The sequence below is a fragment of the Gallinula chloropus genome (genome assembly GCF_964237585.1).
Source record: "Gallinula chloropus genome assembly, chromosome: 1".
NCBI lineage: Eukaryota > Metazoa > Chordata > Aves > Gruiformes > Rallidae > Gallinula > Gallinula chloropus.
In genome coordinates, this window is record NC_140085.1 from 160,841,679 (window position 1) to 160,868,020 (window position 26,342).

Consider the following 26,342-nt stretch of genomic DNA (forward strand, 5'->3'; position numbering starts at 1 on the left):
ATTCTAAATATGCAACATGAAATGAATATTTATATTTCAAGTGAATGAAGAAACAAGTTCCAAATGACTTGAAAGTGAGATATTTAAACCACCAAATGTATGGCAAATCTCACATGTAGCGCTCAGAACAAACTTCAGTGGAGTCTTTGAAAGACATTCTGAACACTTCAATTAGACTGAATAACTCCCTGTATCCTTGTTGTTTGTTAATAAGAAAATTAAGTGACACGAGACCAATTTCTGTTCTTCCAGACTTTCTAAGACGATGCTTCAAAAATAACAAACTTAAACTAAAATCAGTCTCTGCTTCTTCATCTTTTGGGGTGTTTTTCCTTCACTTATCTCCTACAAGCCTTGCTTATTATACTTGACAAAGTAATGGATATAGTAATGACAGCTTTTATGACTCACAGCTTTTTTGCCAACGCAGACTCTCGCACCAAATTATTTTTATCTTTCTTCTGTAATAAATAACTATGCACATTGCATATCTGAAGTTTTCACCTTATAATCAGTTATTAGGTAAAATAACACTCTAACCTTTGCACACAACATACATGAATGCCTGATTTCCCCTGGACTCTCTGTTATTTTCTTTTTTTTTTCAAACCCATTGCCATCATGATAGGACATATCTACTATTACAGGTAGTGAACCGTAAGTGGGAATGACTATACCATTTTGTTCCTTTTTACTGACTGTGGGAAATTGCTGTAATGATTTCTGTCAGATCATACTCAGCATGTCTAGGAGGTCAGCTTCTGAAAGAAAACAGTACTGCTTTCTCCACTACCTAAAATTTGTTGCATTTAATTTTTGTTGTGTATATGTATGCAATTATAGTTATGGTTAAAAAAACCCTAACAATCCCTCCACCCCAAAATCCTCAGACAAAACCAAAGCATTCTTAGTGGAGCATTCTAGTTATAAAGATTTGTGAGAATGGATAATGTAGGAAGCCATTAGTATAGAAAATATCAGATTTTAAAATATGATTAATTACTTAGAGTACAAAACCGCTACGGACAAGACTTATGAAGACTAGCAAAATACGAGGTTACCACGAGAGAAGACATATGTCACAGCAGGGAGGGATATTTGTATGGTAAGACAATAGATTTGCAAGAGTTTTGCATATTGCTAAATAATTCCTCTAGTTCCCTTCACTACTCAGCATTGAAGTACAAGAATCAAACTAGTTCTTGCTCTCTTAAGGTGGGATTCATCTCACTTTAACTTTTTGAGTTAAAGTTTCAACTTAATTTTTATGGTTAAATATTGCCATCATAGTTATATATTGTCCTCCTATTATAGATAGAAGGAGATTGCTTTATAAATTGATTTGATCAATAATCCAAAATCAGTTAGTTTTTCAAGATGTCTTTCTCCCATTTGACTGTAGAAGGAACACAACCAACTTACACTACATACTGTTTCTAATATTCAACAAGAGAAAAAAGTATTTCAGAGTCTAGGACAAAATCCTACAAAACATGAGGTTGGTAGGATTCCTCTGAGCTAATTTTAGAAGTGAACAGTGGATATCTTCATCTCAATTGGATTATTACAATGGCCCTTTTATTCCATGGTGAAATAAATGGGGTTTTTTTGCAATTCAAATGACCTGTTTTAGTGATGAACATACTCAGGAAGGAGGAGTTTGCGCCTTGTGTACAATTACAATTTCTGGTAAACATATAGGTCCCTGAAATTCATTCACTGCATAAATTTTCTTCATGTTTTCACTAAGCCTTTCAGATGTCTGAAAGTTGGCATCCCTGTATCTAAATATTCTGTTTGCCTAAACAGAAGACAAAGACAGGAAAGAAAAACGACTCATTGGTCATTGCTGACTTAATATCCAAGCCACCCAGCCTAAAAAAAAAGGAAACTTTCTTGTCTGACTCAGAAGAAGGGAAGTGAGACCAGAGCTGATGCATCTTGGGTGAATACTTCAGCAACAATCTGTGTAGTACCATTTTATGTGTGTAACTGTGTCTGTGCAGCCAAACTGTCTAGGAAAGACCAGAGATAAATGGAAAGCTGGAGCAAGCTATTAGCATGTAAATTCTCAGTGAAGTCTGCTGAGAAGGGAGTTGGGGGGGGGGGGGGGGGAGGTGGAGGTTAGAGGTGTTTTAAGATCTGAAAGAGGAAAACAACTCATGAAGAAGTAACCGAGAATCCCACTTTTCCCTAATCCCTGCCCCCCTGTACTGCGAACAGGGGGAAGAAGGGAGCAAGATCATGGCTAAAGGGAAGTCTGCTTAGAATGGAGGGGTTGGGGGAAGGTGCTACCGAGAACCCCATTTTCCCCAGTCCCTGCCCCGCCCTGTACTGCGAACAGGGAGGAAGAAGGGAGTGAAATCCTGACTAAAACCTACTAAGAAGGGGAGTAAGAGTCTGACTTTGGTGGGCATCTGGCCTCCAGCCAGGGCCAAACCACCACAATAATGCAAAAACTTACAAGTTTAGGAAAACACTCTTTTCCTACTCCTTATGTCAGAAACACCATATAGTTGTATTTTGGAGTTATTACTCTATTTTATGCTTGAAAGTGTACTTGCAGTCAAAATCTCTATGTCACACAGAATGCCTTGTGGAGACTTTTTACAATGGTAGTAAACTTTACTGTGTTTGGGTGAGCACCTTAACATTAGCAGGAGAATTTTCACAATCACTTTGAAGAATAAAATATTTAATATGCAGGCAAAATCAAATAAACTTTTACTGGAGAAAATTTATGCTTCTAATGGAGACCAAACAGCATTATTGCTCTTTGCTACTGCCACATGTCACCTGAAACAAGAGAAATTTGAGAAAGAAAATGCTAAAAGGCTATTTATTGCCTTTTGCTTAGTATTTACATATTCTATGCCATATTTACTCACTGTAGATTATATCTCCAGATGCTTTTCATGTATAAGTATGTATAAAAGTATAGTAGATCCAAGAAATAAATGTAAAGTTTATAAGATTGCCTTATTTATCTGACTAAAACATAGTGAGAATGTTTACAACAAAGTTTTTTTCCTGTCATTAATGTGAATTTTTAACTGTGAAAATGTACACAATATAGTATTATGTAAACAGAAATATCAAGGTTATTTTATTTTATTAGTAATATAAGGAAACCTACATGAATAACTTAAACAAAACAGTTTTCAGGGAAATTAACAGCGTTTATCAACCATTGAAGAAACATAATCACTGGTACTATGCAATATTTAATGAGCAAATTAGTGTTGATGCTCCAAACCTCGACGTTCTTGGTTATGAATGAAACAGCCTTTAGTTTCTATGAGCCAGTATTCACTGAAAGGAACATACAGTAATCCAAAAGTAGATGCTGAAATTTAAAGTTTCAAACAGGAATTTGAATATAAAAATATTTTAATTTTATGTACTTTTCGTCAAGGAAGTATATAAATATCTTCTGATGCATCGCAGTTGACATGTTAACAAAAGGAAATAAAAGGCCGAAAGAACTGTACTAAGCTTTGAAAATCCATCTTCCTCTATTACAAAGTCAGATCTGTACTTTGTGAGAAATATACAGGGCTGAACACATCATGCACAATTATTTATACAGAAAAGACCTACTTGTCTGGAAAGTTTAGCTGCTGTTATTAGGTATTGCAAAATACTTAAAAAACATTATAGAAACTTCAAGCATCTGCATGCATTTTCATTTAAGAGACCAGGAGACATGATCTTTGTCTAAACAACAGTGCTGTATGACCACGTATTTTGATCTACTGATGGGTAAGCCCAGGCAAGCTGCTGGCAAGTACCACAGGTTTTTCCCTGCTCATACACTACGTTTCTTCTCAGTTAAAAATGAGGGCAAGGAGGGAGGAATATGGGCTTCCAGATGTTATATATGTTGAAGATTTACGGTGGTGGATCAAGGAACAGGGAAATGTCCTTATATTTCCTGTCCTGGGGTCCACCCTGGCTTAGTGTTTCATGCTGATAAGCTGAGCCAAGGATATAGCATTTCCTTCTACTAAGGAAAGTGGAAGCAGGCAAACCTTATTACAACAATGGCCCCCCCCAAAAAAAAAATTCTGAGGCAGACAAAAATACCAAAAATTTTTATGGAAATTAGGGAACATATAGTCCCTGCTGTTTATTCTCAATCTTTGTGTGAATCTCCCACAGGTACCAGCTGGCACTCCATTCGGTGGCTAGAAGAAAAATGCAGTCCTAAGCTTTTGTTAGTCTTCTGACTAAATTTTTCTCTTTCATGTGAACAGAACAGGTTCGTAGAGCTATTATGATCTTCCTGCATATGTAGAAACACCAGTGCCAGCAATGAGAGTTCATGCAAGCGAGAAGAGCAGAACAGATAATAAGTGCTCCATTGTGCAGACAGGAGAGGAGAATTTAGTTTTAATAATCCCATTACTTTCTGCTAGACTTCTAAAAATTGCTACACTAAATAAAGTAATTCAATATATGCTGCTCTTTTCTTATGTGTTAGAGATTTTTTTTGAATAACTGGAATGACTTTTATGAAACTTAATTTTTTTTTTGCAGATACTCTGTAGGGCAGTTAGGGCGGCCTAGTAAATTTTTTATTTCCCACTGGATATTGAAATTTATAATAAACTGATTAATATTTTATCTTAAAACACTACATATTTTCATTTTTGTTTATTTTTAATTAAGACTAAGGTTCTGAAACAGTCAATGACAATTACAAATACATGAAAGGCATTAAGTATGATAATTTGAATTGTTAATTATACATTATCACATTCACATGTCAATAATTTCTGGTGAAAACACAGGATACTTTACTTAAATACTAATGTAACTGCCCTGACCATTCCAGCTACTGAGAAAATGTATCTAGGGATGTTACAGATTTATAAAACTTAGAGAGAACAATAGTAGATGGAATTTGTCTTTTCAAAGATAAAAACATTCACCATGAGGACATTTAAAATCTTACATCTGAGCTGTGAAAGATAGTAATTGCAATTACACCATAAACATCAGAAGACAAACTTTAAAAGCTTTTTCAGGAACTATTCCAGCAAGATAGTTAAATATTTCAAAATGCTTCATTACATAAAATAGCACAAACAAGATAGGCATCTGGATGTATCACTGGTGAAAACCAGTTCTCACATGAAGAGGTATTCTAGAATTCCTTTGTTCATGAGTTGCATCATGTCTCAAAAACACTGGAAATCTTGTTTGAAAGCCAAAGGTTTTCCATTAAGACACTGAAATGAGCTTCACTGCCTTTTGCCCCATGCCTTATCAGGACAACAGAAGCCAAACTGTAATTAGTGTTTTGATCTTCTTACTTCAGGATCATGAAATAAGCAAAACAAAAAGTGTGAGCTATTCTAGAATAGGATTACTCCTGTGTTAAAGGTACTTTCCTTACAGAATGTAGAGAAACATGTACTTGAAAAAAAAAAAGCTGGTTCTGACCAATTAGTGGCACAAACATCTCATCAAAAAGAATGCAGTAGAATACAATTCCTTTCTCTCCCTTAAGGGTACAAAGCAGTGGTTGCATCCTATAAGACATATATTCTATATAACAAAGGCAGCAGAAAAGTTTATCAGATGCTTAGTTGTGATTTGACTACTCAGTATGCAGAGTGTAATGGAAGTTACTTTCTGGGACATAAGCTTGGCAGCTTTTCATGGATGTCAACATATGATCAATATCATTTATAGCTGTTTCTCAGTTATGCTTTTTTTTTGAGGATGCATGGTAGCATTACTTGGGAAGGGGATCCATGCTGTTTTAAAGATACTTTTTGCTAATAAGTAATAAATTCTATCACAGTATATGAAACAAATCTCTTGGAATTAGATCAGCTGACACCAGCTATGTCCTGGCATAGATGCCAGAGACCTTTCATAATTGTAGTCCTTGTATCTGTCTTATTTTATGTGATCATGTTTATTTATAATTTTATTTCCCCCTGTATTTCTGAAAACAGAGCTAGAAGTCCCCTTCACTTATTATAATACTTTGGTATTATTAAATAAAATTTTTATTTTGGGGGTTTCTGTATTCTTTAGAGGAATCATTGTTTTCTCAGTAAAATCCCATGTTTTAGCAGGCTGCAAAACCCTGGACACAAAATCTTGTGGAGAATGTCAATAGAGTAAAATTTATGTCTTGTGCTGTGTGCAAATTCTGCTGTTGGAGCAGTCAAGGGGGAGAAAATTGGATGTTGTATGAGCTTGCTGATGGTGGATTAAATACTGAAATACATTGCAAAAGAGCCTATCTTGATTTATCAGGCTTTACTGTTTTCTGGGTAAATTCTATTCCTTGGCTGAGCTCAAATAGAAAAGGATATAAAAATGCACCAACTGCAGATTGTCCTGAAAAATGTCCTTAACACTTGTAATATTCTGCTCTGAACTGAAAATGAGAGGGAGTATGATTAGGCTTTCATACAAGTTTTGGTGGTTTTTTTGGTTTTTGGGAGCTTTTTACACAAAATATTATTCTATTAATATCAACTGTTTAGGATATCTAGAAGGGAAGGGTGGGATGTAGGGTTGTACAGACCAAGTGAGGAAGGGGCAGAATGGAATTTGGACTGGGAAATGTGTTAGTACATACTCAAAAGATATAATACAAAGGTCCAATTCAAATAGAATTTAGGTTATAGATAGGTCCTAATATCTTTTGAGCTGTATTTTGTAGAAAACAAATTATTTCTTTCTTTCAACCTTTGGACATTGAAAGTTATCTCAAGAACTTCAGAAATAAGAACTAGTTCCCATAAGATTTTGTATAAGACATAGAATCAAACACAAGTTTCTCAGTTTCAAAAATATAAATAGTAAAATAATGCAGAAAAACAAGATTTTACAAACTTTGAAGATATGCAATGAATTTCAATCTTAACAGTGCTTTTGCATATATGAGGCATTTTCAGGGAATGAAACTTACACTTTTGAATGCAAGTTTTCAGAAAATGCTGAACAGAACTTCATAGATTAAAAATATTTAAACTCTAGAAGATATAAACATGAAAACTAAAATTCTATTTAGACAATGTGACATTTTTGTCTTTCATGCACACAGAAGATTAATTGTCATTGTATTTCATAAAGATAAAGCTTCTGTCTCAGAAATTTGAAGGACAAATTTAATTTATTTAGTTGAAAAGTTATCCAGAATATAGCTTCTGAACATGCCTATGCTTTTCCTGGAGGTCATGACACTCAATGTGCCAATCTATCAGTCAGAATTAAGACATTATCAAAGAAAAAACTTGGGTATAATAATATTTTTTCTCTATTTTTGCTCCACATGAAGGAAGTAAATACAAATTAGTTACTTTTTAGACAAGTCTCCTGAAACTCTCTTGGTGTAAAACATAGTCTTTCATAGCTTTTGCGTTCATCAACTCAGTTGGACTCTAACCTGTTCAGCAAATGTTCCCTTATGACAGACTTCTGAAGTCTTCATATCATAATAATACCTGGGATATTTCCAATTCCTTACCCGTACATTTTATCTTGAACATGAAAACTTAAGGTCAAAAGTACTTGGTTAGATCAACATCTTATTTCTGAAAGCAGTCACATGTCAATCTATCAGAAAGAACATAAGGAAAAGGGAAAGGACATATATTTTCCCCTAATAATCTTCACCTTCCAAACACTTATAACTCAGCTATTGAAATGTCTATGAAATCCATGAAAGATTTGGTTTCCATTAGCTAATACAGCATTCATTTGAATTCTGTAGACTTCTGTGAAATATTTCCTCAGACTAACTACACATATTATGTGTGTGTGAAAAATAATAATAATAAACCAACATTTTTCTTTTATCATCTCCTGTCATGGTCTGATGTTCCCCAACCATTGTCTTTAAACACAGTGAGCAGTTCCTGTGAACAAGTAATTCCCATCCACCTTGTTCATTATGCTGATATGACAACTAATTGTTTCCTGTGGTACGTCATCTCCAAAGGAGAAATAGTGTTTATTTCTTGTGGTTTGGTAATATTTGTAATTCATTAAGGTTAGCCCCTCAATAATGTGTTAGGTTTTTAAATTCCATTTTGATTGATAAGCCTTACATATGCAAAGACATTTTAGAGTACTGAGTGCTGTCTATAGGTTCACTGCAGGATGATTTATCAATTACAATAAAATAGCACTATAGAAGCAGAGGAAACTCGGTGTGTGTGTGTGTAAAAATCTATGCATCACAAATCCTCTAGCAGACAAGTTTGTAGAAATAAAAAATGGAAATAACTCTTTACATGCTAGCATTTTTAAGGTTATAGTTTGATTTATGAATTCTATACTCATATTATATGGTGTGCATTACCAGAGGGGAAAAAGAAAGGAAAGGCTTTCAATAAAGGCACATGTAAGTGTGACAAATAACAGTATTACATATGCAATATCAGGGTATAACAGTAGAATGATTCAAAAGTGTTTTGCCATGTGAATGTAGTTTTTTGTGATTAAAGTCTGGTATCATACATATATTAGTAGAGAATGATCGGATATTTAAGAAGAATTGAAATGCAATTTTGCACAGACAATATTCTCAACTGGTAAGGTAGACAGCAAAACAGCTTAAGGGTTGTTTTGTAACTTCAAGTTTGTCTTTATGTAGTAAAACAACTATACCACAGCTCTCGAGGGAACATTGTACTGCGGTGAACTCAATGCTCTGAAAATTTGTTATGCTTCTTCAAATTTCTGCATATTAAGTCCTCAGTTCTTTATCACTTTTATGTACATTAAATGAATAATCCTTATACCAATTATATATGTGAACATAAAAGGAGTATAATTTTTCTGCCTGCCACTCAGCATTGCCAAAGCTGCTGAGGGTACACTTGATCCCACTGTCCATGTCTTCAACAAAGATGTTTATAGTGCCAGTCCCAGTAACAACCCCTGAGGAACACTACTTGTCACTGGTCTCAATTTAGACATTGAACTGTTGACCAAAAAATATCTGTGTGTGACCATCTAGCCAATTCTTTAACCAGTAAGTGGTCCATCCATCAAATTAATATCTCTCCAATTTAGAGAAAGGATGTCATGTGGGGCAGTGTCAAATACTTTCCACAAGTCCAGGCAAATGGCACTCTTCCCCAAATGATGTCACTCTTCCCTTATCTACGAATGCTATCACCACATTGTAGAAGGCCACTAAATTTTTCAGGCCTGATTTCCCTTTTGTTAAGTTATGTTGGCTTTCACAAATCACTTCCTTACGTTCCATGTGCCTGAGAATAGTTTCCAGTTTGATCTGCTTCATGATCTTACCGGGAACAGAGGAGAGGGTCTCATACGCCCTGGTTGGGTGGCCTGTAGCAGGCACAAACTATATTTTCCTCTGTTCCTGCGCCTCCTTTAATCTTGACCCAGAAGTGCTCAGTAGGCTCCTCATGTATCCCCAGATGGAAGTTCATGCACTCCAGCTAGCCATTGACATAGAGGGCAATACCTCCACCTTGTCTTCCCGATCTGTTCTTCCTAAAGAGCGTGCAAGCTTCCATCCCAACACTCCAATGATAGGAGACATCCCATCTGTCATGCTAAGATCAAAAACACACATTATGATACACTTCTCATAGTTTCTTCTTAGTAGCTGGGAGAGTGCTGTGTTTTGGATTTAGTATGACAATAATGTTGATAACACTTGAATGTTTTTAGTGGTTGCTAGGTAGTTGTAATGCCTACACTAAGCCAAGGACTTTCCAGCTTCTCATGCCCTGCCAGGCGCACAAGGAGCTGGGAGAGCACAGCCAGGACAGCTGACCCAGACTGGCCAGAGGGATAGTCCCGAACACAGAGCATCATGTCCAGATATATATAACTGGGGAGGAATATTTGCTTCTTGGAAAAAGACAGGTGTTGGATTGTTTTACTTTCCTTTCACGTGTGGGAAGCAATTGCATTTGTGCATAACTTCTATTATTATTATTATTATTATTATTATTATTATTATTATTATTATTATTATTATTATTATTATTGTTTGTTATCCTACTAAACTGTCTTTATCTCAACCCACGATTTTATTTTTTTTTTCATTCTCTTTTCCATCCCCCTTTTGTGTGTGGGGAAACAAGCAGCTGTAGCCAGCTCAGGTAAAACCACATCACCGCAACATCTCCTCTTGATTTTTGGTCCTTTGTGTTAGATGTAGCAGGTTGGGATGATCTATTTTTCCACTAATCAGGTATGCATGGAGATACGGATTCTGAGCCTGAAGGTGCCATGTGGCATGCTTGTGGCATCTCTCACAGTAAGCCATTTTACAACAAAGAAGTCCCTGTTCTTTCCTGATATCTTATTTAGCAGTGACCTGACTATGCACTGTCTGACCAGTTGAATACCAGAACCCCAGAAAAACTGTGAATCCTGAAAAGATTCTAATTCCTTCTCTTCAGTGAGTATTCAAAGCATACATATGCTAAATACCATAAATGTTTGATTTTTTTTTTAGAAATCACTTCTGTAAAGGTCTTCACATTCTCTGAATACTTACTGTGCCAGTCTTTCAGTTCCTCAGTAGCAGAAAATTTTGATGAGATTTTTGAAGCTCCCCCCACACAAATGCAATGCACTTCTTTGAAAATTCACCCTTTTTTCTTTTTTTCCACTGTTGCCACAAGCTGCTTGCATGGCTTACTTTTTGTGCATTTAAACATTCTTCAACATAACGCATAATTATTCAGAAAATTATACATCTATAATGTTCTAAAAATGTTATGCATAACATGCTGCTGGCTTAACAGTTCCTATTCAAATGAATGAGAGTTGAGCTTTACAGTTGATTTTGATAGAAATAGAAGTACCAGAGCTAAGCATCTGAAGATTCAGAAATCAATATACCATTACATTTAGCTGTAGGAGTATATGATTGTAATACCCTGTGACTACCTGTTGAACTGCTTTTCTGATGTGGCATTAAAGGTGGTATAGACAACTCATATTCTATAAGTCTGTGTCTAACCATATAGATATTTGTATGTGTATATATATATGTCAACAAAGGTTTCTACAGTTGTCTTTGCTAAGGATTATTCATTTTGTACCAAAACTTCAGATGAAATAATCATCAAATATAAATTGCTTTGTGAGGTTTTATATAGTGATCTAAAATGAGGGAAAATAACATTTCCATTTTTGCAATTTAAATTTGCTGATCTTAAAGATTATAAATAAATATTCTTAAAATTACAAATATTTTTTTTGCCCCAAGGTATGTGGGAAAACCAGAAGATAACAATTCATTGCTTCACCCCAGTTGATAATAATATGCCAAACTTCTATAAAGCATATAAGTAGATGCTGCATGACATTATGATACAAACTGGAATAATGCAAATATGAATTCAAAACTGCTCAAAAGATGATGTATTGTTAATAGAAGAAAAAAGTCCCAACCAACCATAAAAAAAAAACAACCAACAAAACAAAACATCCAAACAAGACATTTACAGCACAGTGGTTTTCCCTCTGTTTTCTTAACATCAAATGGAATATTCTATGGAATAGAATTGAATCAAAGTATTTCTGTTTCAACTACTGAAATCTAATTCTTCTGCAAACCAAGATGACAGAATATATATATCTATATATGAAAAAAAAGTTCCACGTTAGTAAAGCTACTGGGAAACACAGAATGAGTCAAGCAGCCTAGTGGGCCATATCCACTGGAATTTCATAGTACTACAAAAAAGGTGATTGAAAATCAGAATAATTAGCAGAAGCAATGCATGGAGTGCTGATATAATGCTGATCATATAAGAAAAAAGAAACAACCTGAAATGAACTCCACTCTGTGAGATTATGAATGTAAATTATACACATACAGCAGATCATGAAAACATGTTTTACATTTATAGTATCAACAACTAGCTATACATTAGATAATAAATGATATGTAGGATCTTAAACAATACTAAAACCCTTGAGGAAATGGTGATGATAAATATTTTTCTATTTATAGCATATGAGCAAAATATCAGCACATATTATGCCAAAAGAAGATATCTTTGGTACACAGGATATTAAGAGTGTGTTTGGACTGGGAAAAACAGTAGAAAGCATTTGCCAGCCTCTTTAAGTAGTTTTGCAAGGAATCAGAGTTGCTGAGGCAGAAGAAATCCTGAGAAAACATGATATAGCAAGATACAAAGCAAATCACACGATAGCTAAAGCCATATTTTCATTACAAAAGTAAAATTCTGTAAGTAATTTTCATATTGAAACACTCATTGGAAGAATGAGCGATATCTTCTCTAAGGAATAGTAGAGATGAGAGAAGTGCAGAATACCTGATTTGGAGGTGCAATAAGTAGATAAGCTGAGTTTGCTGTCTTTAGGGTACTTCACAGGTTAATTATATAATTTTTTTTTTTTCTAAATTGTGCACTATGTTTCTACATAAATATAAACAAATAATTGAGAAGTGTTATGGGATTCTGTGTAGATGCAAGAAGGAAGAAGAGAAAAATAGGGCTAGGAAACAAGTGAGCTTTCCAAATCAGAGGTTAAGAAAAAAAAGTCTTCAAAATTCTTGTTTATGTCATGCACAATCAGTTAGAACCAGAAGCAAAGTAAAACCTGTCTCTTGCAAAAATTTCAAACAAGAATAATCATTGAACAGCATGTACCTACAAAGCAAGCAAACGGGTTGGGAGTTCTTGGCTGAGCATTTAGACACACGTGAAAAAATTGAAAATGAGGGCAGGATTTTTTTCATGTAAGAATGATTTGCCATATGAAGAAACCACCAAGGTCTACAGTGCATCACACATGATGGTCAGTAAAAAAATAGGTTAGTTTCATGTTGGGTTTTTTTTCTGAAATATAATGTTCTAATGTAAGCAGTTATCAAATATTGGAAGATGTAGGGTTGTGCTGCATTGTGGGTCTGACATTGCCACAGTGTTCTTGCGCTTCATTCCTTACAAATCTAAAGAACCTTTTTTATTGTTATTTTGTGTAAATAACAATAAGAACTCATTGAAAACATTATGTGAAAAATGCTCTGAAATTAATGAATGAATTGTTAAATTACAAAAATGTGTGTAAGATAGCTGGGAGCTACGAGCTAACAAGTAACAACTCTGAATCAAATTTAGCAGCTACAAAATCTTCTTGGTTCATTTAATGGTATAACTATCCTGTCAAACCAAAATAAAAGTCTGGCAGCTTCTTTAAAGAGCTCTGATTCACTTTGCAATACAAAAAGAACATTTAGTGTCACGCTGAGATTTAAATGTCCAGACATGAAGGAAGGGTTGAAACCTTTTAGAAAAAAGCAAATTTAATTTGGTACATTACTCTAATCCCTGAAGACTTGACTGACTGAGTGATTTTCTATAGACAAAAGATTCTTAAACTGTTTCAGAGCCAGATCACAGTTTTGGTCTGGCTGCAATTCTTCCCATTTCCCATTCTCTCTGATTATACTTCTCAAATGTCAGTCTTTGCCTTTATCTCTTCTCAGGTTGAATCACACAATTCTCCCACTGTTAGACTGAACTTTTAACAACAGTGCCCTGTATGTCAGCTGCACTTCTTCAGGGCTTTATTGCTACGTCTTCAGGGCTTTATTGCCTGGGGGATTTGACTTCTGGGAACTATGGACAGTGGTCAGTATGCCCAAATACTTATCTTAAAAGCAGATTTCGTTATTTATTTATTTTCAAACTTTTAAAAGGGGGAAAAAAATCACCCTTTATGAAAAAATTTTGCACTTTTTAGTCTGTGAATTTGTCAACTAGACATTTCAGTCATTCATAACAAGTTATGTAAAGTTAATATTCTAATGTCAATATTTATAAAAGAAGCTCAGTCACCTGCTAAATCAGATGTTTTTATTCCCTGATTTTATTATTAAAGTCTACAGGCTTTGCACTACAGGGTCCTAGGAGGTGTTAGGGCTTGCCCAGTTTAGCTGGAAAAAACTCCTTGCTTGACAAACACTGTCACCATTAAACTAAGCATTCAGGGACCTTGTAGGGGAAGCATAACAAAAGAAATGTGGTAGATACTTATAAAACTTCTTGTAGAACAATTCTGTGATACTAATGAGACTTTCCTCGATTAATCTGTAGGGTGACTGTCAGTACTACTAAAAATGACAACTGTAAAACTTGATAAGACTGGTTTACTTAGATTTTACTGAAGCTTAAGTTCTTGTGTCCAGATATGCAGTCTATTTCCTTATACCTGAAACAGAATTTATACTCTTGCCACCTCCCTTGACTTCGACACGTCAAAAGTTCAGTAAGCTGATAAAACTAAAGATACAATTGGTTGTTAATGATTTTAGTGTTTATTTTTTCAGAGGATGCTTTATATTGCTTTTCCTAAACTGAGTGCTTTCTTGTAGTACATTAAATAAAGTTCATAAAACAAAATCCTAAATAATGAGATCAATGTATGGTATTTATAAATAGCTGCATGGTAGCTTCATTTCCCTTTCAAACTGCATCACATTCTGGTGCCTGACTGTACTATATCCATTTTTACCATTTTTTACAATTCCATAGACATCAGACAAAAGATAGCTGATGAAGTACTTTTTAGGCCCAATATCCTAAGACTTTTAACAGTCTAAATTTATAAGCTCCTTTCTCCCTGTTATACCCAATTCAAAATAGAAGCCTTCATTTTAATGAAAAAACAATTACTGATTAGAAAACTTTGTGCATAAAATATGTGCATTTTTTACTATATTTGGCGCTAATACTAATTTTATTCTCAATATCAAGAAGAAAAGATAAACCTGCAACCATCTATATGCTCATCACCACGTTTTAAGAGACATTTACTGAGTAGTTCTGACAATGAAGTCTCGTTTTAAGAAAATCTTGAACACCAGCATTAGAATAGAATTTGATACATCACAATAGCTCAGTGATTTTCAACCATTTCAGGTAGTCTGGTCTATATGGCTAGTCTAGTAACAGATGTAGTAGAGTGTAGAGTATGTCTGTGAAAGCAGTATCATAAAATCTATTATATCTGATGAGTAAGAATACTATTCCATAGTTTTGTTAAAAAAAAAAAGTTTAAAAAATCGTAAATGTAAAAAAAAGGTGAAAATAAGGAAGTCAGAATTTATATCTTTCTTCAGAGGAAGGTAATGGAGTAATAAAATTCCTTTACTACATTGTATAAATCAGTAATGATTATCAGATTACTTCTTAACAGATACTACGGGAAATCCTAAAATAAGCAACACAGTTACCATATTAATAAATTTTTGCATAATTAACTCCCATGGACATAAAAGAGGCAGAAAAGTATGTGGTTTATTGCTCATCTGCCAAGATAAGGAGGAATCTGTCCATAATGATGAAAAAGGAGCAGTTATGAAACATTAAATTAATGTCGTTAAAATGTACTAGACTAAGCAACAAAATAGTGAGTCATTCCATCCTTAATGATATAATGAAATAGCTAATAACAATCTCACCTCTCACTAATGTTAAAATTTATTATTATGGAGTAATTGAATATAGATAAAAGTAGAAAGAAGTAGTAGTATCAGTATAGTCAATATTAATATACTAATACTTCATACGAATACCTATTAAAGTATTGAAATATTACCTTAAATTTATAATTTTGAAGCTAAATCAAAATATACAGTACAAGAATTAGGTGAGATTCATATATTGGAGTCCAACAGATTAACAAAGTAATTAATCTCTTTCAGGTATACAAATGCAGCTATTTAGTCCCAACTAGCCTCAACCCTTCAGTTAATGGAGAAGTACCCACAGAAGGTATTTATCCCAATTCTAAGGTAGCTGAGAAAAAACCTAAGGGTGAATCCCCCTTTTAAGGACCTAATTCTTTGATGACTGTGGAAGAAGTCTAGGTACTTATTTTAGCTTATATGTCTGAATATTTAGACAGCTAAATTAGTAAAGATGAAGTGTGACTGAAATCATAGAATCATAGAATCACCTGGGTTGGAAGAGACCTTCAAGACCATCTAGTCTGACCACAGCCTAACCCTACCTAGTCCACATCTAGATCATGTCCTTCAGCACTTCATCTACACACCTTTTAAATAACTCCAGGGATGGTGACTCCACCACCTCCCTGGGCAGCCTGTTCCAATGCTTGACAACCCTTTCAGTAAAGAAATTCATCCTGATACCTAACCTAAATCTCCCCTGGTGAAATTTTAAGCCATTTCCTCTTGTCCTATCGCTTGTCATCTGAGAGAAGAGATGACCAACCCCAACATCTCTGCAACCACCTTGCAGGTAGTTGTAGATAGCAATAAGGTCTCCCCTCAGTCTCCTTTTCTCAAGACTAATAAGCCTCAGCTCCCTCAGCTATTCCTCATGAAACCTGTGCTCCTTCACCAGCTCGTTGCCCTCCTCTGGACATGCTCCAGCATCTCAATATCCTTCCTGTAGTGAGGGGTCCAAAACTGAACACAGTGCTCAAGGTGTAGGCTCACCAGAGGTTGGTACAACGGAACATTAAAAGAAGAATAAAGTCTGAAAACTTTCCATATTCAATTTGTACAGTCCACATCTCACTCTATAAACCAAACCCCACTTATAGTTGATTTGGAGCTATTGTAAAGAAAGGAAGTGGGTACTCTGATATGAGTAAGTATCTAAAAATATAGTGACATATTCTGGATCATCAAGACTAAATGCTAGGGACCATTAAACTATGTCAGCACCCCACAGAACTTCTTCATACTTATCAGCCAGTGTCGTTTAATTTCTTACTGGCTTAGGGTTTTGTTTTAGGTTTTTTTTTTTTTTTTTAATTAGAAACTGAAAAGGGGTATTAATATATATAAACTGCATGTTTTTTCATTGTACAGTCCATATCTGATAAATCATACCAACACTGTTCTGATTACATTAAGTCGAGAACATAAACACTTAAATTAACAGCAACAATAATAAGAAAAAAAAAAAGTTTTGACTTCTTGTAACTATTTTCTATAAGGTGATTAAATAAAGAAAATATAGAACTAAAGAATATCATATCTCATAACTCGCTTCCTTATGTTCAACTTCTAATGATGAAACCCATAGCTGAAGAATTCGATACTCTCTTCCACAGATGCTTGACGTAAGTACTTTTCCCAAAACAATGAGTTACAGCTATTCATCTATTTTTAATATTCTCTTCAGTGCTTCCAAATGTGCAAATGCTCAGCTGAGCAATCCACACAGCTGTAAAGATTTTCACTTTGTTTAGGAACCCTCCCCATAAGTCTGTCCCCCTGTCTCCTTTCCCAAGAACAAAAGATGTCAAAATGAAGTAATCAATACTTTATGTTCATAATATGTATTGCGGGGAAGAGGGAGATTTAGTGTGTTATATTTTTGGAAGTTATTTTACATATATTTCTTGAATTTGCTTTTTGAATATTATATAGCTTTAAAGCACTAGAGATTATCTCTGTAGAGATAATTTCATATTTCCTAACCAAACCCTATTTTCATAGTATTTATAATTTCCTGCTTTAATTTATTCTTTGAGCTATAGCAGTGTATCAGTTGTAAATGTATACCTATGTATATACATCTATATCCATGTACAAAAAATACTTTTCGAATGGGGTTTCTTATGGTTCTGTTACATATCAAATACGTAATTTTCCTAGATGTTCTTTAAGAAATTACTAAAGTTCTGAGCTTATTTTTATTGCATTGAAAGCCATATTTTTCATTGGGGCCTTAGTGGTTTTTCTTCTCCAAATTCCTTGCTGAACATTTCCTTCATAATCTGATATAATTTTAGATGTGCAATATTTTTCTTTACAGAACAATGGGAGGAAGTGTTATGCACCCAGTGATGTGCACTATCTCTCATGAGATGGGCTAGGTGATTGAGGGAGTAGCCTACCTGCTTATCAAATGCGATTTACAGGATTACAGGCCACCCACACAATGAAGAAAAATTCTTGTCAGTCAGCCCACCTGGCAGAGGTGGTAGCCGAGCCGCTTTCCATTATCTATCAGCTCTCCTTGTTGACTGGTGAGGTCCCAGAAGACTGGAGGCTCGCCAATGTGACTCCCATTTACAAGAAAGGTTGTAAGGAGGATCTGGGGAACTACAGGCCTGTTAGCCTGACCTCGGTTCCAGGGAAGGTTATGGAACAGATAGTCTTGAGGGAGATCATGCGGCATGTGCGGGATGGCCGTGGGATCAGGCCTGGCCAACATGGGTTCATGAAGGACAGGTCCTGTTTGACCAACCTGATCTCCTTCTATGATCTAGTGACCCATCTGCTGGATGAGGGAAAGGCTGTTGATGTGGTCTACCTAGACTTCAGCAAAGCCTTTGACACTGTCTCCCACGGTATTCTCCTGCAGAAGCTGGCAGCCCGTGGCTTGGATGGGTACACCCTCGGCTGGGTAAGGAGCTGGCTGGAGGGCCGGGCTCAGAGAGTGGTAGTAAATGGAGTTAAATCCAGCTGGCGACCGGTCACGAGTGGTGTCCCCCAGGGGTCGGTGCTGGGGCCTGTCCTCTTCAATATCTTTATTGATGACCTAGATGAGGGCATTGAGTGCACCCTCAGTAAGTTTGCAGATGACACTAAATTGGCTGGGAGTGTGGATCTGCCTGGGGGTAGCGAGGCCCTACAGAGGGATCTGGACAGGCTGGAGAGCTGGGCTGAAGCCAATGGCATGAGGTTCAACAAGAGCAAATGCCGAGTCCTGCACTTTGGCCACAACAACCCCAGGCAGCGCTATAGGCTTGGGGTGGAGTGGCTGGAGGACTGTGTGGAGGAAATGGACCTGGGGGTACTGATTGATGCACGGCTGAACATGAGCCGACAGTGTGCGCGGGTGGCCAAGAGGGCCAACGGCATCCTGGCTTGCATCAAAAATAGTGTTACTAGTAGGAACAGGGAGGTGGTTGTCCCCCTGTACTCAGCACTTGTGAAGCTGCATCTCGAGTACTGTGTTCAGTTTTGGGCCCCTCACTACAGGAAAGACATTGAGGCCCTGGAACGCGTTCAGAGGAGGGCTACTAAGCTGGTGAGGGGTCTGGAACACAGGTCTTACGAGGAGCGGCTGAGGGAGCTGGGATTGTTCAGCCTGGAGAAGAGGAGGCTCAGAGGAGACCTTATGGCTCTCTATAGCTTCCTTAAGGGAGGTTGTAGTGAGCTAGGGGTCGGCCTCTTCTCCCGTGTAGACAGCGACAGAACTAGAGGGAATGGTATCAAGCTGCGGCAGGAGAGGTTCAGGCTGAACATTAGGAAGCACTACTTCTCTGAAAGGGTAGTCAGGCACTGGAATGCACTGCCCAGGGAGGTGGTGGAGTCACCGACCCTGGGGGTGTTCAAGGAAAGACTGGACGTTGTATTGAGGGACATGGTTTAGTGGGAGCTAGTAGTAATAGGTGAATGGTTGGACTGGATGATCTTTTAGGTCTTTTCCAACCTTGATAAGTCTGTGATTCTGATTCTGTGACTCCTAAAAAACTCACTTAGAATGCACGTAGCTACAGTGTGTCTTTATTAGCTGTTCATATGATAAATTACTCAATGTCTACATCAAATAAAGTCATACTGAATAGAGACTTGATCAGATCTTCCAGTTCACCACAAAGAAATTCATGTGCATGTTTTCTTCTGTGATGTTGTAAACCCTGTCTGTCAGCCATTCCACAGGCTACCAGGTGATACAGAGCTAATTCCTTCCAGCCAGTCAGAGGCTTTATCATGCCTGACGTACCCATTCAACACTCAATATTTCTTCCTACTTGCTGCACACTTAAAACCAACTAAATAGTTTGTATTAATATGGAGTTAGATTAAAACCAAATTACATATTCTTTATTAAAAAGCCAAATTTTTGTTGGTACCCTCCCTGGAAATTGTCTAAACAAGCGTTTAGGTCATCAATATGGTTATAGTTTATTTAATATTTGTATGATTGTGTCTTCCAGTGGTTATGTGAAGTACTTTTCGAATTATGTTCTGTTCAAAAGACATTTAGGAGTCTCTGACTACACAGGAACTAGGTTACTCTCTTTACAAGAATCCCTTACTGTTAGAGCACTTTCCTAGGAAATGGGAGGCTGATAATCATTCCCTACTTCTCTTTGAGAGACTAAGGTCTAAAAGGATTCAATGTGCCTAATTTTAAATAACTCACCCATCAATCACATGGATGCACAAAAGACAGAAGTCATAGCTGGGAAGCCTTTATTAACTCAATCTGTTTTATCTACAACTCTAGTCTTATAGGGAGCTAAAATAATCAGAGGGAAACAATAAATGCATCTATAGTACTTCTCAGGGTGATTTAAAGAATGTATTAACTGATTGTTTCAAGTAACTCATGAAAATTGTGTATGAACCAGTAAAGATCAAGCTGTACTTGCCTTTTCTGCTCATGTCCCAGGAATAGTTTTAAGATAACAGTAAGGTTGCAAATCCTGAAGGTAGTCACAATGCAATAAATTTCACTGGAAATAGAGCATCTCATAAAATTGAACCCTGTTTTACCTCCTTCAAAAAAAATTTTAAGCGATTCTCTACATTGCCAGTGAAGAATCTTTGTCCAACCTGAACTTCCTTTGACACAACCTTCTACCATTTCCTCATGTCCTATCTCTGGTTATCAGGGAAAGAAAATCATTATTTCTCCCTCCTCACCTTGAGGAAGTTGTAGACTCTTACGAGGGCACTCCTGAGCCTTCTCTTCTCCAGGCTGAACAAACCAAATGGCATCTGCAACTCCTTCCAGTCTTGCTCTTGAGACCACTCACCATCTTGGTGGCCCTGCCAGGGTATACTGCTAATACACATTCAACTTGTCATCAACCCAGCCCCCCAGATCTCTTTCTGTGGGGCTGCTCTCCAGCCTCGTGTCCCCAAATTTGATTGTATAACCAGAACTACGCTGTGCCAGGTGGAGAAGCTGGCACTTTCTCTTCCTAAATTTCATGTGGTTGATGATTTCCCAGCTCTTTATTCTATCCAGATCTCTATGTAAGGCTTCTCTACTCTTGATGGAGTCCACACCTTCTCCTAGTTTAGTATCAGAAGTAAACTTACTTAATGTACATTTGATTCCTGTGTCTAGATCATTTATTAAAATATTAAAGCACATTGGTCCTATATACTGAGCTCTGGAGAACCCCATTGGTGACTGGTCACCAGGCTGATGTAACCCCATTTCCTGTTATAACTCTCTGACCCTGACTCATTGGCCAATTGTTCAACCAACAGATTATGGACTTGTGTAGCAGTGTGCTGAACATTTATCCAGAAGGATACTGTAAGAGAAAGTATCAAAAGCTATGGTAAAATTCCAAACACACCACATCTACTGGCTTCCCTTGGTCAGCTAGATGGGTGACCTTGTCATATGTCCTGGTCTTGGTCAGGATGGAGTTAATTTCATTTGTAACAGCAGATGGAATGCTGTGTTTCAGAGTTAAAATGAAAGCAGTGCTGATAACACCCTGATGTTTCTAGTTGCTGTCAGACAGCCAAGGACTTTCTCAGCTCTTCATGAGAAAGGAGGGGCGAAGCCAGGACAGGTGACCCAGGCTGGCCAAAGAGAGTATTCCATGCCAATTACGTCCTGCCCAGGATATCGGGGGGGCTGGCGGGAGGAAGGCCTGGGGCAGCTCCGGGACACGCGGTTCTTGGGGGACGGTCGGGTTCTGGGACGGCTCTGGGTGGCACGGCCTGAGTTGTGGGTTTGGTGAGAAACTGCATTGTGTATCAACAGCTTCATATATGTTTTGCTCTAAAGTCCTGTTTGCATTGTTATATTGTATCTTTCTGTTATCTTAGTAAACTATCCTTATCCCAACCCACGGGCCTTTTAGTTTCTTGGTTTTGGGGTTATTTGCCCCTTCCTTTTCCCTTCCCTTACCTTTCCCCCCCCCCCCTTCCCTTTTCCCTGCTCTTTTCCTTTAAGGAGCAGGCAGCTGCGTGGATTTCGGCTCTCAGCCGGGGTGAAACCACGACATCATAAAAGGAAATATTCAAAAGCTGCCTGCCTGGAGGCAGTACTGTGTAACTTGCTCTAGATGAACCTGTTTTAGCAGAGGTGTAGGACTAGATGATCTTCAGTGGTCCCTTCCAACACCTACCATTATGTGATTCTGTTATGTGAAAGCTTCAGTCTATATTGACAGACAGAATTTACTACACGTTAAAACTTATCAGAGAAATAATACAATAATATGTAATAGTAATAATGTAATATTTAATACAGTAAGTAGTATATACATTTTACCAAGTGCATAGCATAAACATGATAGTATTGACAAATACATAGGCCAGTTTGCAAGGCATTTACATGTACTAGACTTAATAAGACATTAATGCAAATGGAAAATAAGAAAACAATTTTTATTGAGTCCGTTAGATATTTTTTCCCCACAGCTTTAAGTATAGAAAACTCTTTTAACTTTTTTTAATTATTTAAAATAGAAAATGGTTCATATCTACATATATGGGATTGCCCAATTTGCGGATTTTAGTTGATCTCAGAATATGGGAATTTTTTTTTGTCACAATGAATATTCTTTTCCTTTTCTTTAGCGGCAAGAAGTGTAAATCGCATATAATAGATCTTATCTAGTATTTAATATTTTCTGAGGTTCAAACTGCTGTGAACTTGTCCTTTTTATCAAATAACTGCAGAAAGAAATCAAATATCAGAATTAGTCACAGAGGTAGAATTTCTCAAAAATGTATTTCTATTCTTTAGAGAGCTGATTCTGCCTGACTCTCCAGTGGGAGCTCTGTCATTGACTTGAATAGCTATGAAGCCAAGCATGTTGAGAGAAATTTAGGTAGCTGAAATGCTCTGTTAATGGATAATACAATTAGATATCAAAAAACCTTAGAATTTAATCCCTAGCTATTCTTCAGATCTCCAGTAAATTACCTACTGGTGAGTGTCTGTTCATTCTGTGAGATAGCCATTCAGAGATTTTTAGAAAAGCTTGACTCACAGCTACCAAAAAAAATAGGTATCTGTGTCTTGCCAAGATGTCATAATGCCATGAACACAGACACCAATTCTGTTCTCAGTAGTTTAAATTATTTCCTCCTTCCTTCCTCTTTATAACTAATCTAAACATTTGAACACAGAGAATTAAACACTGGATTAATAATATTAGAATTTTTTGGAAGAAACAATATAATAATTTTGGAATATTTACTGTTAGCATTATACTGTGTGTTCCTCTATTTTTTGATCAGAAGAACATTCTTCCATTTTTCAAATCAGAAGAACATTAATCCACTTTTCAAATGGAAGCTATAAAAGTCAGGAGAAAAGTAGGAATGCTAATTCCTTCTTGGTCTTTTCTACACTTTATTGAAGTTACTTAAAATTATACTCAATTTACTGTGTCTAATTGTGGTGGTTCAGCCCCAAACAGTGGCTGAGCACCACAGGCGCTCACTCATTCCCCAAGGAGAAATAGACAGAGCCTCCATGGGTTGGGATAAAGACATTTTACTCACAAATGCACTGTGAAAGCAGAACAATAACAGTAATGTCAGGTGGTGTGGAAAATAGGTGGGGCTAACTCAGCTCACCTGGGATAACTCAGCTCACCTGTGCTGACTGCTTGGTAAGGTTGACTCTGGCCTGGACAGAATCAGAACACTAATGGGTCCTAGCTACCTAAATTTCTCTCAACATGCTTGGCTTCATGATGAACCAATGGTCATCAATTGTATCCACATTAACATGTTAGCTAAGATCACCAGCGTATATTTTAAATGAAAACCTGTTTCTGCTCTCCCACTATGCTTTGGTTCATATTACGGAAAAGCCTCAAAATGAAGCTGACATCGTCAGCTAACATCATCAAGTCCAATCACAAACCTAACACTACCAAGTCCACCACTAAAGCATGCTCCTAAGCACCATGTCCACTTATCTTTTAGATACCTCCAGGTATTTAGATACCTCATCCTGCTGGCCACAAAATTTCTGATGAGAAGAATTTCTATTTTTCATATGCTAAACAAGTGACCTCTTCTAAGGGTTGAGTATCATATTAAATTTTTCATAATTCACCAATAAGAAGACTTGAAGTGTCAGTGAAGAAATACCACCAGAAAAAAAATTTAATCTGTGGATAAGGACTCCCATTTGTCATGCATGATTGGAATTTCCTGCAGGAAGAGTCATAGAATGGGGACATAAAATTGTAATTGAAGTTTTATTAAGGAAATAGTAAGGAGAACTACCTCAACAGCCACACATTTTATATGGGTGGTCTTCTGGGTGTTAGGTTACCAGGACGCATAAGAGAGAAATGAAAGATAGACTATTCCTATATTGAAGGCTGTATCCAGATAACACAACTCAATACTGGATTTGGAGTTATCTCCAATTAGAGATTGTTGGGATTTTTTTCAAGTGTATGTGAAAACTAATAACACACTTTTGAATTAAAGAAGGAAATAACAAGAAAAGCTCTCCAGCTTAATAGCAAAAATGTAATGAATGTGTTAAGCAACAGCACCAACAAACAATGCTTTTTTAGTGACCCATACATCAGTCCCTCCTAGTTTGAATTAATGACTTTAAAACTGCATATATATACAATTTATTTACACACATTCAAAAAAGAAAAGACATAATGTATAACAAATTTATAAATATTAAAATAACAAATAGGAAATAATCTAATAATCATATTTTGAAATTGAAATAATAAATACAAATCAGAAAAAGGTGAAAGAAATATCCCTATTCTTATTTACTTTGCTTATCTTAGTGAACCATCATAAATATTAAAGTGTTTCTACCCCATATCAGTTTGAAAAAAACCGACCACCACCAGCCCTTAAACAACCCCAAATCCCAAACTCAACCACCACAAGCACATTAAAGAACTAGGGAAATTCATACATTCCGTATAAGCAATGTGGCTGTAAAATAACTCCTAAGTATCAAGGTACTTATCAAGATGTATGTGAAGTAGAACTTGAGAAGTCAAGCTTAAAATATATTCAAAAGACCTCTACTTCCAAGCTGCAGAGGTTAAGAATCAGAGGATAATGATTAAAAACAGTTTACCAGGGATTTACGCTGAGCAAAATGTTGGTCAAATACTCTCTGACTGGTTTCTATTAGATAGTCTACATATGGAGGCTATAATTTTTAATATAAAATATATTTATTTGAATCTAATTGGATTTTTGATTCAGCAGAGTGATACAAAGTGTACTGAGTTTATGTACTTGTACACAAGTATAAACTGCACTTCGCAATTCAGTCCACAGTTCAGTCACACTCCCAGTGTGATCCCCATTACTGGTCTTTATAATATGCTCACTGTAACAACACAAGAGCATCCTGAGTTGCCAAGATGTAATACATGTATCAAAGCCACCTCAAGCTCCTTGCTCTGTTTGAAATGATATTATTGCTATTTCAGTTTTTATACTCTGTCTGAGAAATGTATTTGCTCCAACAGGATGTTGGGTTGCATCAACAAAGGCATCACTGGCAGAGATAAAGAAGTCATTATTCTGCTTTACTCAGTGTTGTCAAATGACACTTGAAAGACTGTGTCCAGTTTTGGTCCCTGCCATGCAAAACAAGATATGGACTGGCTGAAGACAGTCCAGAGAAGGGCCTCAAAGGGCCACAACCAAATGACAGGGAAGCCTGTCATACGGGGAAAAACTGGGAGAATCAGATTTGTTCAGCCTTGAGAAAAGAAGGCTTAGGGGAGACTTCATCATGGTGTTCCAGTACTTAAAGAGTGGCTATAAAGAAGATCGAGACTCCTTTTAACAAGGAGTCACATGGAATAGATGAGGGGTAGGTAAAAGGTGCAACCTGATCCTGGAGAGATTCTGAATGGAGTCAGGAGGACAATTTTTTGCAACAAGAACAATCAGCCCCAGGGAAATGGTGAATTTCCCAAATTTGTACACTTTTAGGATTCATTTCGGCAGGGTGCTGAGCCATCTTGTCTAGATGGGGCTAATGCCAAGAAAGATTGGACCATATGATATTTGAGGTCCCTTCCAAGCTGGTATTCTGTTATTCTAGTATTCCATTATTAATTTAACTTAGCTCAGTTTAGCTTAGTTTAGCTTGGACTTTCTTGGTTTTTACCTCCCCAGCAGCCACTACAGGAATGCTTTCAAATATCTACTGCATGTGCCTTTTAAAAAGAATAGTAATATAGTAATATGAGATCAGCGTTATTTAGCTGGAAATAATATCTCAGCAAACCATCTTATTCTGCTAGATATTCTGGTATTCTGTAAGTGTCATGTGGAAGAAAGGCCAATTAAAAAGGTTAATTATAAACATGAACTGAAAGAGCTATCATAGCACAAGTATGTTGGAGGG